This window comes from Eptesicus fuscus, chromosome 10 (genome assembly GCF_027574615.1).
Source record: "Eptesicus fuscus isolate TK198812 chromosome 10, DD_ASM_mEF_20220401, whole genome shotgun sequence".
NCBI classification, from domain to species: domain Eukaryota; kingdom Metazoa; phylum Chordata; class Mammalia; order Chiroptera; family Vespertilionidae; genus Eptesicus; species Eptesicus fuscus.
Window position 1 is genome coordinate 41,942,744 of NC_072482.1, and position 14,174 is coordinate 41,956,917.

Below are 14,174 nucleotides of genomic sequence, written 5' to 3' on the forward strand. Positions count from 1 at the left end.
TTTAAAAACATAATATAGAAAATCATATCTTTCCATCAGAGGAATCTTTAGAGGATGGATGTTTTGATTTAGTTTTTTCATAGCTTTTGATTGTATTAACTATTCTGAGGGAAAGAGTGCATCAGCAACATCATAAAATATTAGATTATTAATATGGAATGTCTTGAGAGTAATCCAAAGGTTTATGATTTCTGATTTTAAAATTTGGCATTTTTTTTTTTTGTTTGAGTCAATATAAAGAAGGTGATTGTTTCCAAGATTAATTAACTTCCTGTAGAGCATAACAGCGAGAGCCATCTCTGCCTTGTAACCATAAAGAACATCAGCACTTGGGCTCCTATAACACCCACACAATCAAAGCCCTATTGTTTGTATGTTCTAGATTGTGAAGACCCTGCCCTAACTCATTACGTGCCCCTGAAGGAGACGGAAAAGGAAAGTAACATGGGGTACCTATCTTGTACTAGGCATTTTGCTAGGCAGTTTCACATGCAGTAACTTATTTAATGCTCACCACCTTCCTGGAAAGTGAGTTTCGGTATCCTTCAAGTCCATTGATAATTCCTCCTTAAAGAATGACCTAGGTCATAGACATCACATTTAGTAGTAGCATTTTTGCTGCAGAAGAAATGATGGTGAGATTGATTTGGAGGCTGCAGTGTCCAACATGGCAATCACTAACCACATGGGGTTATTTAAATTTCATTCAATTAAAATTAAAAATTTCAGCTCCAGCCTGGCTGATGTGGCTCCATGATTAAGCGTTGATCTATGAAGCAGGAGGTCACGATTTGATTCCCAGTCAGGACACATGCCCAGGTTGTGGGCTCAATCCCCAGTGTGAGGCATGCAGGAGGCAGCAGATTGATGATTCTCTTATCATTGATGTTTCTCTCTCTCTCTCCCTCTCCCTTCCTTTCTGAAATCAATAAAAATATATTTTTTAAAAAGTACAAGTCACACTAGCCACATTTCAAGTGCTCAACAGCCACACATGATTAGTGGCTACCATATTGGACAGCACAGATTATAGAGCATTTTTATCATTGCAGAAGGTTCCATTGGACAGTGCTAATTGGAGGTTTGCAAGATTAGACCAGATGGTATTTCATTGGGTAAAACAAAAGTGGACTGTGATATACAGCTGAGTAATTTTATTGAGCAAAAATTATTTCAATATTAAGTGATAAGTTATCATGTGACCAGTGACTAAGGTGACCTTAGCATTCCTTTCAGCCTGACTAAACTTTAGACAGACTTCTTCCTCACGCTCAGACTCCTGACCTTTCTTTTCTCAGATGATTTCTTTAGAAAACTTGTAATTGTAAATTGTCTCTCTTCCCCTTTGAGATGTATGTAAGTCTTTTTAAAAGCCTTTGCCAGATTTAACCTGGCCAGTGTCTCTCAGTGGTGAGAGCGTCCTCCTGCACACCCAAGAGTTGTGGGTTCAATTTCCAGTCAAGGGCACAGACCTGGGTTGCAGGTTCGATCCAGGCCCCCAGTCGGGGTGTGTGCCGGAGACAACCAATCCACGTGTCTCTCTCACATCGATGTATATCTCTCTCTCTCTCTCTCTCTGTCTCTCTCTCTCTCTCTCTCCCTCCCTCCCTTCCTCCCTCTCTCCCTCCCTCCCTTCCTCCCTCCCTCCCTCCCTCCCTCCCTCTCTCTCTCTCCCTTCCTCCCTCCTCCCTTCCTCTCTCCTCCCTCCCCCCTTCCTCTCTCTTTCCTTCCCTTTCATTCTCTCTAAAAGTCAATGGAAAAATATCAGCAGGCGAGGAGTTTTTAAAAAAAGAAAGCCTTTGCCAGTTTTACAACACAAAAATATCTTTCTCAATGATTTGGAAGCCATCTGTTTGAAATGTAATTTAAAGGGGATGGCATCAATATCTCTCAAGTTCTGTGAGAGGGTAGGGGCCTAACTTCAGTGGGCACCTTGCTCCAAGTTGCAAAATTACCTCCTGACATAAAGATAGGAGAAGTTAATTTTTCTTTAAATAAAGCCAATTGTCAAGCACAGATGGCCTGTGGCTTCCCTCCTACGTGCTCCGTACCGTCCCACTCGTTGACCCCAGCCCTTAGAAAACCTTGCCCTCTCTGCCTCGGTGAAGTTGAGTTTGCAGTTAGTTCTACATCTCTCTCCCCGAATGTAATAGCCTTGAATAAAGTCTTCCTGGCCTCTTTAACTTTGTCTGGTATGTATGTTGTATGTATTTTGATACCAATTTTTAGAAAATGAAAATAGTCATTCAAAATACTGTCTTAGTTTATGCTGAAAACAGTTTGACATTTTCTTAAGATAAACCACCTATTGCCTTGTCTACATAAGAAATCCTCTCGTCATGTGAGCAAAGTGAAATGGTTTGATTGTAAAGGTAAATCCGATCCCAGCTAGGCCTGATGCTGCTTCCACGCTACACATACCTATTACCCAGTTTACCTGCCCTGCCCTGAAACCATGATGGGAAAAGAAGCCAAGTTTTTTTTTTGTTTTTTTTAATCTAGAACACTTTCTTCCTGAACATCCTCTCACTCTAGCTGCACATCAAAATAAACCCCACCTAGGCTTGGAATGACTGACCTGGTTCAGTGATCTCTTCTGTTCAGATGTGCATGCCAGCAAGGCCACTCTCAGCCCAAATCTACACTGTCAGGTTTCCTAGAATTTATATTCTCTGCAAATTTCAGGAAGTTAATCATCATGTCTTTTGGCTTCCTCTCAACATTTGGCCAAAGTTGAATTATATTAATAAAAAATATTTTCTTCTCACAGAGTAAATCCAATAGTTTGTAGAGAGATAACTCTTTGGGGTAATTTTCTTTCCTTTCTTAGTGGCATCACAGGACCTTTCCTTCCTTTACCACCTGAGCACCAAAGGCCGTCAAGAAATGTTTGCACCATCCAGCTCTTATTCCTAGCTCACTCAATTTTTATTTAACCAGATGTGAAAAGCGATGGCTGGGGTGGGTGGGGACATGACAGGAGGAATCACAGACTTTCATTAGAACTAAAAATGCCTTATGGTATATACATATGTTTATAAATTTATGGTGCTTTATGGTAATCCTTTTAATCCTCCCAAGAGTCTTATATGGTAGGTTTTTATAGTGTCCATTTTATAAAAACAAATTGATCTCTCTCTCTTATCAATAAATTTAAAAAAGAAATTATTCACTTGACTTTTGCCAAAAGTGGTAAGATTTTACTTGAGCTGCTGCAATAAGGGAGAGAGACTCTAGTATAGAACTGAGCTAAATTTGGCAGGAGGTTTTTGTAAATGCTGGGAGTGCTAAAAGAGAAGTACTTAACGACCTTGGTGGGGGTGGTCTATGTGACTAGGCCATATGTGTCTGTCAGCTGGAGTTTATGGAGGTTGAACTCCCACTCACTCGCAGAGATTCGGACACAAGGGCTCTATCCTTCTTAATGATTACATTTCACAGGGTGGCTCCTACATCCTTGAGAAAGACACCCTTCATTGTGAAAGATAGAATCTCAAAAAGACAGAGAAAACATTTACAGTTACATCTGTTCTAAAGAAAATGCTCAAGGAAAAGGGAATTCAGGGGCCTATAATCAGATTTCGTCTAGAACAAAATTCTGTGGGCAGCATTAAGCCTTCTCAGGCTGGGGTCATCATCTTAGGAACACAGCCTTGAGCTGATTGCAACTGTGTTAGGGTTTGTTCAAGTGCTTTAGTGTGAAAGGTGGATGAAATCCTTTGTGTGGAAAGTTATAGTTCTTAGAGGGAAAGTTTGAGGCTGCCTCAAAAAGAGGGCTCAGAGGAGTCAGACTGAAGTTTGGTTAAGGAGAGAGTCTTTGTCAATGACTGTGGGAATGAATATAAATTCCCTCCCATAACAGCAGTGTTCTCAAAGAATAAAATGAAAGCTGTTAATGTTTCACTATTTTTAATGCCTAATAGTCCAGATTAATGCCTTTTCTGAAAAGCGAGATGTCTATAATCACTGATGTCCAAGAAGCATCACAGTAGTGGGCTATGATGCTGAGAAAGGAATTTATTAGAAAAGCAGAAGATAAGGACTTTGCTATCTCTGCCTTTGGGTTGCATCTTTTATTGTAAGTAAGTGAATGGACTCTCTATCCCACCTAGGTACCTGACCTTGAAACATGCTTTGTGCTCTAAGGAAAAGCCAAATCACTCAACAAATATTCTTTGTGTGCCGACCATATATCAGGCACTGAGGATTTAGTGGTGAACAAGACAAACAGATCCCTGCCTTTAGGGGACTCACATTCTATATGATGAAAGACAGACAATAGATGAGTAAACAAACAACAGGGTGATATGATAGAGTGTGATCTGGGAGGGATCTGCTTTAGATGAGGAGATCAGGGAACCTCTCTGAGCAGGCATTTGTGTTGAGATCTGAATGATCTGGGGGAACAGCATTCTGGACAGAGGGCACATGTGCAAATACCTTGATGTGGAAATACTTTGCTGAAGTTACAGAACAGAGAGGAGTAGCTGAAGCATAGTGAGTAAGCAGGGAGTGATAGGAGATGTGACTGAAGGAGGAAAGCCAGGTCACACCTGACATTATAGGCAGTGGTGAGGAGTTCAGATTTTATTCCAAGTGCAATGGAAACTCCTGAAGGATTTTAAGCAGGGGAGTGAGAACATCAGGTTCATTGTTTGTGGAAGAAAGAGCAGCAGGGGTCAAAAGTAGAAGTAGGAGAGCAGTTCTGAAGGTATTTATTTAAAAAAAAATCTAGAGAAAATGTGATGGTAGCTTGTATTAGGGTTGTAGCAGTAGACAGGGAAAGCCATGAACAGATTCAGGATATATTGAAAGGGGAACTGATTTGTGAATAGATTAGATGTAGGGAATGGAGGAACGAAGGAGGATACTTAGACTTATACCTTGAGGGAAATACTGGGGGGAAATGGGTGTGAGGAAATGAATAAGAGTAAAGTTTAAGAGATGTCAGTGAGAAGCTGTATGCACAAATCTAGAATTCAGGAAAGGGTTCAAGCTCAAGAAGTGTATCAGGGAGTCGCCTGCATGTGGAAGATATTTAAACACATCACCTTTAGGATTTGAGGAACACAAAACAGAAAACATTTTAGCCAACTGGGCAGATGAGGTAAGTATAGTTGTCTATATTATTTATTACATTTAATGGCAGTTATTATATATTGCATATGTGCATTTTATATACTATACATTAAATGTGCCCTTAGGTGCACTTATGAATATCATAGGGGAAGGGAGACAGACCTTGCTATTATGTTTTATGTGTTATGGTGTTGTAATCCTCAAAAGTATATATCACCCAGCCAGTGTGGCTCAATGGTTGAGCATTGACCCATGAACCAATAGGTCTCTGATTCAATTCCCTGTCAGGGCACACGCCCAGGTTGTGGGCTTGATCCCCAGTGTGGGGTGTGTAGGAGGCAGCCAATCGATGGTCATCCATATTTCTATCTCTCTATCCCTCTTTTTCTAAAATCAATTAAAAAAACATATATTTTTTAAAAAGTATATATCAAATTTTCAAATCAGCAGTGCTCCTCATGCCAATAAAATAGTACATTCACAGGCATAAAGGCAGAGAACAGAAGTATCAGTCATCTCCTGGCGCATTCTTTCTTTATTATGCAATACTGTGGTAAATGCAGTGACTCTTAGCTGTCACTCATTTCGGAAGACAGGAGGGTGGAGCAGAGGAGCTCCAAACAGAATGGCTCCCACGCCCACCTGAGTCGATGGCATATTGAGCCACTTAAGATTACTGAATAATTGACGCAAGTCTTTCCTGGCACATCACAAAGAGTGTCAGCCTGGGCCTGTCACAACCATTAGGCAGTTTGACATTGGTCTGCTCATACAAAATATTCATTGCTCATATACTCTGATCAATTCTTCTTTTTATGAGATTATATATTATTGTGCAGCAGGTCAAACAACTCTAGAATTCCATCAACACTGTTCAGATATGGGAGCTTGAAAGATGTCTTTTTCAGTGCTTTGTGCTCAGCCACAGTATAACCACACCCAGTTTCTGTTGCAGTCTTACCATTACTGCAGCTTCATAAATACTACCATGCATCAAAGTTTAGTGAGTATTTTATGGAATTAGAAGGGAAAATTGTGCTTCTGACTCATGGGGTGTTTGGATTAGATGATTATTTTCTTTAAGCTTTTAAAAAAACAAATATTTTATTTTTTATCAATTTCAGAGAGGAAGAGAGAGAGAGAAGCATCAGTGATGAGAGAGAATCATTGATTGGCTGCCTCCCACACATCCCCTACTGGGGATGGGTTGGAGCCTGAAACCCAGGCATGTGCCTTTGACCAGGAGTCAAACCATGACCTCCTGGTTCATAGGTAGACATTCAACCACTGAGTCAACAGGGCCAGGCTCTTTAAGCTTTAATGTTCTACTTATTTGTAATGAATGCTACAGATTACTGTCCAATGGAAATTACCTCGGCTAAATGGTCTTCTATTCTTGCCTAAGTGCCTCTGGTGATCAAGAATTTTCAATTCTCGACCACAGACTATTCTCAAGTAGCATACTGGTTTAAAGCTGATGTATTTCTAGTATATACGGCAGTGGCCAACACATAGTAGAACTAACAATATGGACTCACAAGCTTTGGATCAGCAGCTATAGTTTCAGATCTCAGTTTTGCTCCTGTCAGGCTGATATTGGAGATGTTAATCTTGTAAGCTTCATTTTCATCATCTATAAAATGCGGTTATCATATTGATCTCATAGAACTATTGCAAGGATTAAATATAAAGTGCTTAGAACAATGTTTGGCAATACTGAGCATCAGTGAATGGCACTGATCTAAAACATCATTGCCATATATGATGAGTTCTTCCCTCATGCCTTTCACCCCATGGCTTACCCCTTTGGGCCACTAGAAATGCAGTCTATAGCTTCTATTGCCTCAAAGGGGACAACTTCAAGTAACACAAGACTTGACAATGCCAAATTCTTTAAGAAGGAGCTGGATGAATAAGTGACTCAGTTCCTCCCTCCCCTGCCTCCTCCCATCCCCTGAATACATAATGGTCATCTGAACTGGGGCAAGGAAGAGGGGGAGTAAAAGAAAAAGAAAGAAATGAGTCCGAGTGCTTCCTGCCCTGCCCACCTGGCCTCCACGCTCCACCAGAAGCCATTATCCATGGTTTGCAGTGTGTGTGTGGCCAGCTTTGGTTCCCTAACTAAGCTCAGTGCCCTAGTACCTGGCTTGGTGTCCTTGAGTGAAGAAAAGGTCTCCCCTCCTGGGGAATGTTGAACTGACCTAGTTTACTAGGAAATGGCTTTTTTCTTGCAAAAAAGGGGACTTGAGATAAAATCTGATAGACACAGAAAAAATAAAATTACGTTTTACAGACTTTAGTACATGACTTGAACATTCTTACTAGCCATAGCAACTTTCATCTTTATATTAGCCAAAATGCGTATCCACTCTAATTTCTACCCACTGGTGCCCTAGAAAAATAATTTGTCTTTTACTGAAAATGTCTTCAAATATTTTAACATGAAAATCTTGTCTCTCACACTTTCTCTAAGTTATTATTCTAGGTTTGCTAATCATGTATCACATAAAATGATTCTAAACTCTTCCATTGCAATTATTATAACCTGTACATGCTCAAGTATATTTGTCTAAGTGAGATTAATTTTTCTTGACACTAAAGTGATAAATAACTTTTAAAGCAATGGAAATAACTGTCTTTGAAAAACTGAAAAACTCATAGATATAACCCTGAGGGGATAGTCAGAACTCGAGTTTCAGGTATGTAAATGAATTTCTCCTTTCATTCTGAGCTTTGTCATCTCTCTTATACTTTCATGAATGCTAACTTCTTTCTTTGGTTGATAAAAAAAAAGAAGGGCCCTAACTGGTTTGGCTCAGTGGATAGAACATCAGCCTGTGGACTGAAGGGTCCCAGGTTTAAATCTGGTCAAGGACACATGCCTGGGTTTCGGGCTTGATCCCCAGTGTGGGTGTGCAGGAGGCAGTCAATCAATGATTCTCTCATCATTGATGTTTCTATCTCTCTCTCCCTCTCCTTTCCTCTCTGAAATAAATAAAAATATAATAAATAAATAAATAAATAAAGGATATTTTTCCATTGATTTCTTTTTTTAAGAAAGAATGGAAGGGAGACAGCGGGAGAGGGAGAGAAATTGAGAGAGAGAAAGAGAGACAGTGACTTTGATGTAAGAGAGACATCGATGTGAGACACATTGATTGGTTGCCTCCTGCACATGGGATTGAACCTGCAACCTAGGCATGTGTTCTTGACTGGGACTCAAACCCTTGATCCTTTGGTGTGTGGGCAGAGGGACTGGGTGGAGGGTGGTAAAGGGCATGGAAATGGGGGATATCTATAACACTCTAACCATTAAGCAACACCAGCCAGGGCCATAAATGCTAACTTTTATCACAAATATTAACTTTATTATCAGTAAGAAAACCCATCACTGATAGGATCCATTTATAACATTTAATTAATTAATTTAAAAGTTAATGATACGTAAGTAAAGTGAATTATATACTGTCTTATTTTTGTCTTGGAGATGATTACAGAGTTTCCATAAAATGTTATGAGTAAATGGCATACGGTATAAACATCAGCAAAATTCAAATGGAACATCTGTCTGTTGAGACTGTAAGATAATTTTTGCAAGGGTTTTGTATTTCCCACTTCCCTGTGACCTCGCACGAGCAATGACTTTTGGTTTCTGTGGATGCCAAAGATGATTGCATGTTAGGCAACATAATTCTAGCATTAGAGGTGTGACTTAGTGCATTGACAACTACCACCAGTGTAACCATCTCTCGATCTTTCTGTTTACAATAACTTTCACGCTGATGTCTTCGTGCTGTTCTCATTCCTAACTTAAGTACAGCTAGACAAAGCTCATTAGGCTCCCGCACCAGTAGTTCTCAGAGAGAACCCTGTAAATGTGCAGCAGCAGCCAGAGGAGCCCCAAAGCCCCAAGGACACTTCTTCGTCACTGCTCTTGAAGTGCAGTGTCTGATTCCAAGCATTACGCAGCCTAATGAGGACAGCCTGGGATCAAGGGTCACAGGGTTCATTCCCGCCCCAGCAGCAGATTTCTGGGTAACCAAAGAGGGAACACTTCACAGATATGTTTGTATCAGCAAAATTTAGTAGTTTAAAACATCCCCATTTAGTAATAAAACTGTTTTATAAGGGTTTGAAAATTTCCACTTGCTCATTCTTATTCATCTGTTTTTCCAGCTCCTTACCCATACTCTGATGACATCCCTCCTGTATCATGTCCATAGCAATTTTTTTTGTTTTGCTTTATTCATTTTTAATTGTAGTAAAATATACATAACATAAAATATACTCCTTAACCACTTTTAAGTATACAGTTCAGTAGCATTAGGTACATTCACATTGTTGGGCAACCAACCTTCACAACTCTTTCTACTTGTGGGATTAAAACTCTATACCCATTGAACAACTTTCCATCACCCCTACCGCCCCCAGCCCCCCTGGAAAACACCATTCTACTTTCTATCTCTACAAATTTGACTGCCTCATATAAGTGGAATCATATAGTACTAGTACTTGGCTTTCTGTGACTGGTTTATTTCACCTAGCATAATGTTCTCAAGGTTTATCTATGTTGTGGTATATGTCAGAATGTATCTCCTTTTAAAAGCTGAATGCATATGTAGAGACCATATTTTGATTATCCTTTCATTTCTTGATGGACACTTGGGTTACTTTCACCTTTTGGCTGTTATGAATAATGCTGCCATGAACATATGTACACAAATATCTCTTCAAGACCATGCTTTTGGGTATATACTCCCAAGTAGAATTGCTGGATCATAAGGTAATTCTATTTTTAGTTTTTGAAGACCATCATCCCACTTTCCATAACAGCTGCATCATTTTACATTCCCACCAACAGTGCACAAGGCTCTAAGTTTTCCACATTCCTGCCAACACTTGTTATTTTCTGTTTTTCTGATAGTAGCTGTTATGGACTGAATTCCCCTCTTCCCCACTCCAAATTCATAATTTGAAGTCTCAACCCCGGTAAATCAGAATGTAATCACAGTTTAAGATAGGGCCTTTAAGAGGTAATTGAATTAAAATGAGCCCTAATTCAATCTGACAGGTGTTCGTATGAGAAAAGATCAGGACACACAGACAGAAACCAGGTATGTGCACACATGGAGAAACGGCCACTTCTCGGAAGACAACCTACAGATGGCCAATAGACATATGAAACAATGTTCAACATCATTGATCACCAGAGGGATACCATTTAAAGCCACAATGAGATATCACCTCACACCTATCAGAATGGCTACCATCAATAAATCAATAAACAAATGCTGGCAAGGATATGGAGAAAAGGGAACCTTAGTACACTGCTGGTGGGAATGCAGATCGGTGCAGGCACTGTGGAAAACAGTATGGAGTTTCCTCAAAAAATGAAAAATGGAACTACTTTTTGACCCAGTGATCCTACTTCTGGGAATATATTCTAATAATCCAGAAACACCAATCATAGCACCCCTATGTTCATAACAGCTTTATTTATAATAGGCAAGATCTGGAAACAGCCCAAGTGCCCATCAGTAGACTAGTGGATAAAAAAAAATACCACTATGGTACATTTACATAATGGTACATTTGCACATTTACATGGCTATAAAAAAGAAGGATCTCTTACCTTTTGTGACAGCATGAATGGACCTGGAGATTATTATGATAAGCAAAATAAGCCAGAGAGAGAGAGAGACAAATACCATATGATCTCACTTATATGTGGAGTCTAATGAACAAAATAAACTGAGGAACAAAATAGAACCAGAGGCACGGATATATGGAACAGACTGACAGAGGTCTGAGGGGAGGGGGACTAGATGAAAGAAGGTGAAGAGATTAGCCAAAGAACATATATGCATAGCCCATGGACTCAGACAACAGTGTGGTGATGGCCAGAGGTGGGGGTGGGGGTGAAGGGTCAGGGAGACTGGGTGGAGGGTGGAAAAAGGGCATGGAAATGGGGGATATCTATAACAGAGTCAACAATTGGGGGGAATAAAGACAGTTTCTAGCACTGGCAAGATGTGAAGTAACTGTGACTCTCATACGTTGCTCTTTGGCTATTTCTGTTTATAATTAAACAAATGCCTTTTCTCTGACACAGTTATGTGCTCAAAATGACTTATTCCCGACCATTCATAGCATGTTCATTTATAATAGCCCCAAATTAGGAACCATCCAAATAGCCATCATAAGCAGAATAAGTAATAAATCATGGCATATTCATACAATAGAATGCTACACAACAATAAATTATGTACCAAATAAATACAACAACATGGATAAATCTGAAAAACATGCTGGGAGCAAGAGAAGAGAAATACATAAAAGTATGTACTGTGTGAATCCATTTGTATGAAGTTCTAGGATAGACAATACTATTCCATGGTGGTAGAAGTTAATCTAGAAATTATCTCAGGTTTGGTTTTATTGTCTGGGAAGATATCTCAGGAACTTTTTGTGGGAGATAAATATGTTCTTGATTGGTGCTAGTTACATGGGTTTATAAGTAGTAAAAGTTTATCAAGGTAGACTCAACATCCAGTAACTGTTCAAATTTTTAATTATATCATAAATGTCATAACTGTCACAATTTATTTGAATCAGAATCCAAATAAAGTATGAATATTAATTGGTAAATATGTCTTTTAAGTTGCCATTTATTCAATAGGTTCTCCTCCATATTTCCCTTTTTTCTTAAGATCTATTTTTAGAAAATGGATTGTTTGTCCTATACAGTTTTTTATGTTTTGAATTTTCCCAGTTGCTTTTCTGTGGTCTAGTTGCTCTAGCTCCTATAAACTAATATTTGACATTACAGGTTCAATCACATTTGGCTTCAATGTTTTTAGCATGACTATCTCATTTATTATAGTATCCATTGAGGTTTTTTATTTCAATGATCATAATCTCATTTAAAAAATCTTGCTGCAATTAATTATAAGTTTCAGTAGGTTTTCCTGTTGTTAATTATTTTATATTTTCTACATGGACATTCATGCCATCTGTGAACAAAGACTGTTCTATTTCTTTCTGTCCAATTTGTATACTTTTAATTTTATTTTCTTGTCTGGTTGCATTGGCTAGGACTTCCAGTATGATGTTGAATAAGAGAGAGGTTTGAGAGGGAATATTCTTGTCTTTTAGCCAATTTTAGGGAGAAAGCATCTAGTTTCTCACAATTAAGTATGATCTAGCTATAGGATTTTTGTTTTGTATATGTTCTTTATCAAGTAAAGGAATTTCCTCTTTACTTAATAAAGTATTCCTACTTTGATGGGAGTTTTTATTATGAATAGTTATTAGATTTATCAAATACATTTTCAGCATCTATTGATATAGTCATTTAAACTTCTTTTTCCTATAACCTGTTGAAGTGATGAATTTTGTTTTGTTAATCCTCACCTGAGTATATTTTTTCCATTAATTTTTTTTTTTTTTTGACAGAATGGAAGGAGGAGGAGAGACAGGAAGAAACATTGATGTGAGAGAAACACATCGATTGGTTGCCTCCTGCGCAAGCCCCGTATGAGCTGGGAATCAAGCCTGCAACCAAGTTACCTGCCCTTGACCCAGATCAAAACTGGGATCCTTCAGTCTGCAGGCCGACACTCTATCCACTGAACCAAACCGGTCAGGGCTGAATTTTTTAATGTTGAGCTAGCCTTGCATACCCAGAATAAATCTGAACATATTTAAGAAAAAATATGGGTAGAGTGATGTGTTAACAATATTTTATAATAAAATGTTGGAAAAAATTATAAACCTATATGGGCAAGGACTATAGAACCAAAGACAAATATAAAAATGAAAGTAATTTGATTGTGGTATATTCGTTATTGTGGGAAAATTTTCTCTCTCTTCAATTAAGAAGAGTGCTTTGAGTGTTGCTCAAAACTTTTTAAAAACATCAGTGGCAAATCACCAATGAGTTTTTAAAAGCTCTTTATAATTCCCTAGAAATGTGTTTCTGTTTTAAAACTCACTTTCAGGTCTTTATCCTAAAGGTCAAAATTCCATCCAATATAACTTTTTTTTTTTTTAAACAGGCTTAATTCAGTTTGTTTTTCTCATACAAAATTATGTGGTGGCACAGCTGGGGCCTGGGTCCTCGGCACAGAAGCTCTGGTGTGGGTTTTTGCAAGATGGCCAGTGAATTCCCAAGAGGGAGACTTGGTGAGTAGTCTCTTTCCAGAGATGAAATAGCTGTAGGCCTCAGAGATGGCATCAAAGGTGACTTTGGCAAAGTTGCCCAGGGTGGCAGTGCAGCCCCTGGCTGAGGTGTAGCAGTCCTCGATACCAGCCATCAACAGCAGCCTCTTGGGCACAGGGGCTAAGAGGATGTCAGTGCCTCTGGGGGCGGAGATGAGGTGCCTGGGCACCGAGCCACAGGGGCTGGTCACCTTGCAGGGGACAGCGTGGGGCTTTTGGATCTTGTTCCCTGAGAAGCCTCCTGCACAGGGATGATAGAGGGCTTGGCCAGGATGATGGTCCCACAGTGGGTACTTCCTCTGAGCACTTAACACCCAGACCAATATTTCCACTGTAGTTCCCAATGGCAACAAATGCATTGAACATATCCTACCTAATAATAGACAAATATGCAAATTGACCATACCTTCGACACACCCACAAGCCACGCCCACCATCCAATCAGAGCAAGTATGCAAATTAACCCAACCAAGATGGCTACAGCCACAGAAAGCAAGGTTTCCTAGGTAACAGAGGAAGCCAAGCTTTCTGCCTGCCCTTGCCAGGCCTAAGCCTCCACTCAAGCTACAAAGTTTCAATTATAGAAGGTAAACAAATTCAAACAAATGGCGGCAGAATGGAGCTTGAGAGAGCAGGCCAGGGTTGCCGGCGGCAACAGGGGAAGCAAAGCTTTCCACACACCCTGTCCGGGCCCAGGCCTCCGCTTAAGACTACAAAGTTTCAATTATAACCCCAACAGAATGGCTGCCGGCCGTGGAAGGAGCCCCAGGCTTGGCTCCACTCCAGGCTACAAAGTTTCAATTGTAGAAGGAAAATAAATTCCAGATACCAGGGCCTCTGCTTGGGTTGCCAGGGGGCGTGGCCAGCCTGCAAAC

General features: G+C 39.7%; 1 pseudogene; it reads right to left on the reverse strand.

Annotated features, from left to right (window-relative positions):
• Window positions 1-13,157: 13,157 nt before the first annotated feature.
• Window positions 13,158-13,665, reverse strand: LOC103284406 (40S ribosomal protein S2-like; annotated as a pseudogene).
• Window positions 13,666-14,174: the final 509 nt, after the last annotated feature.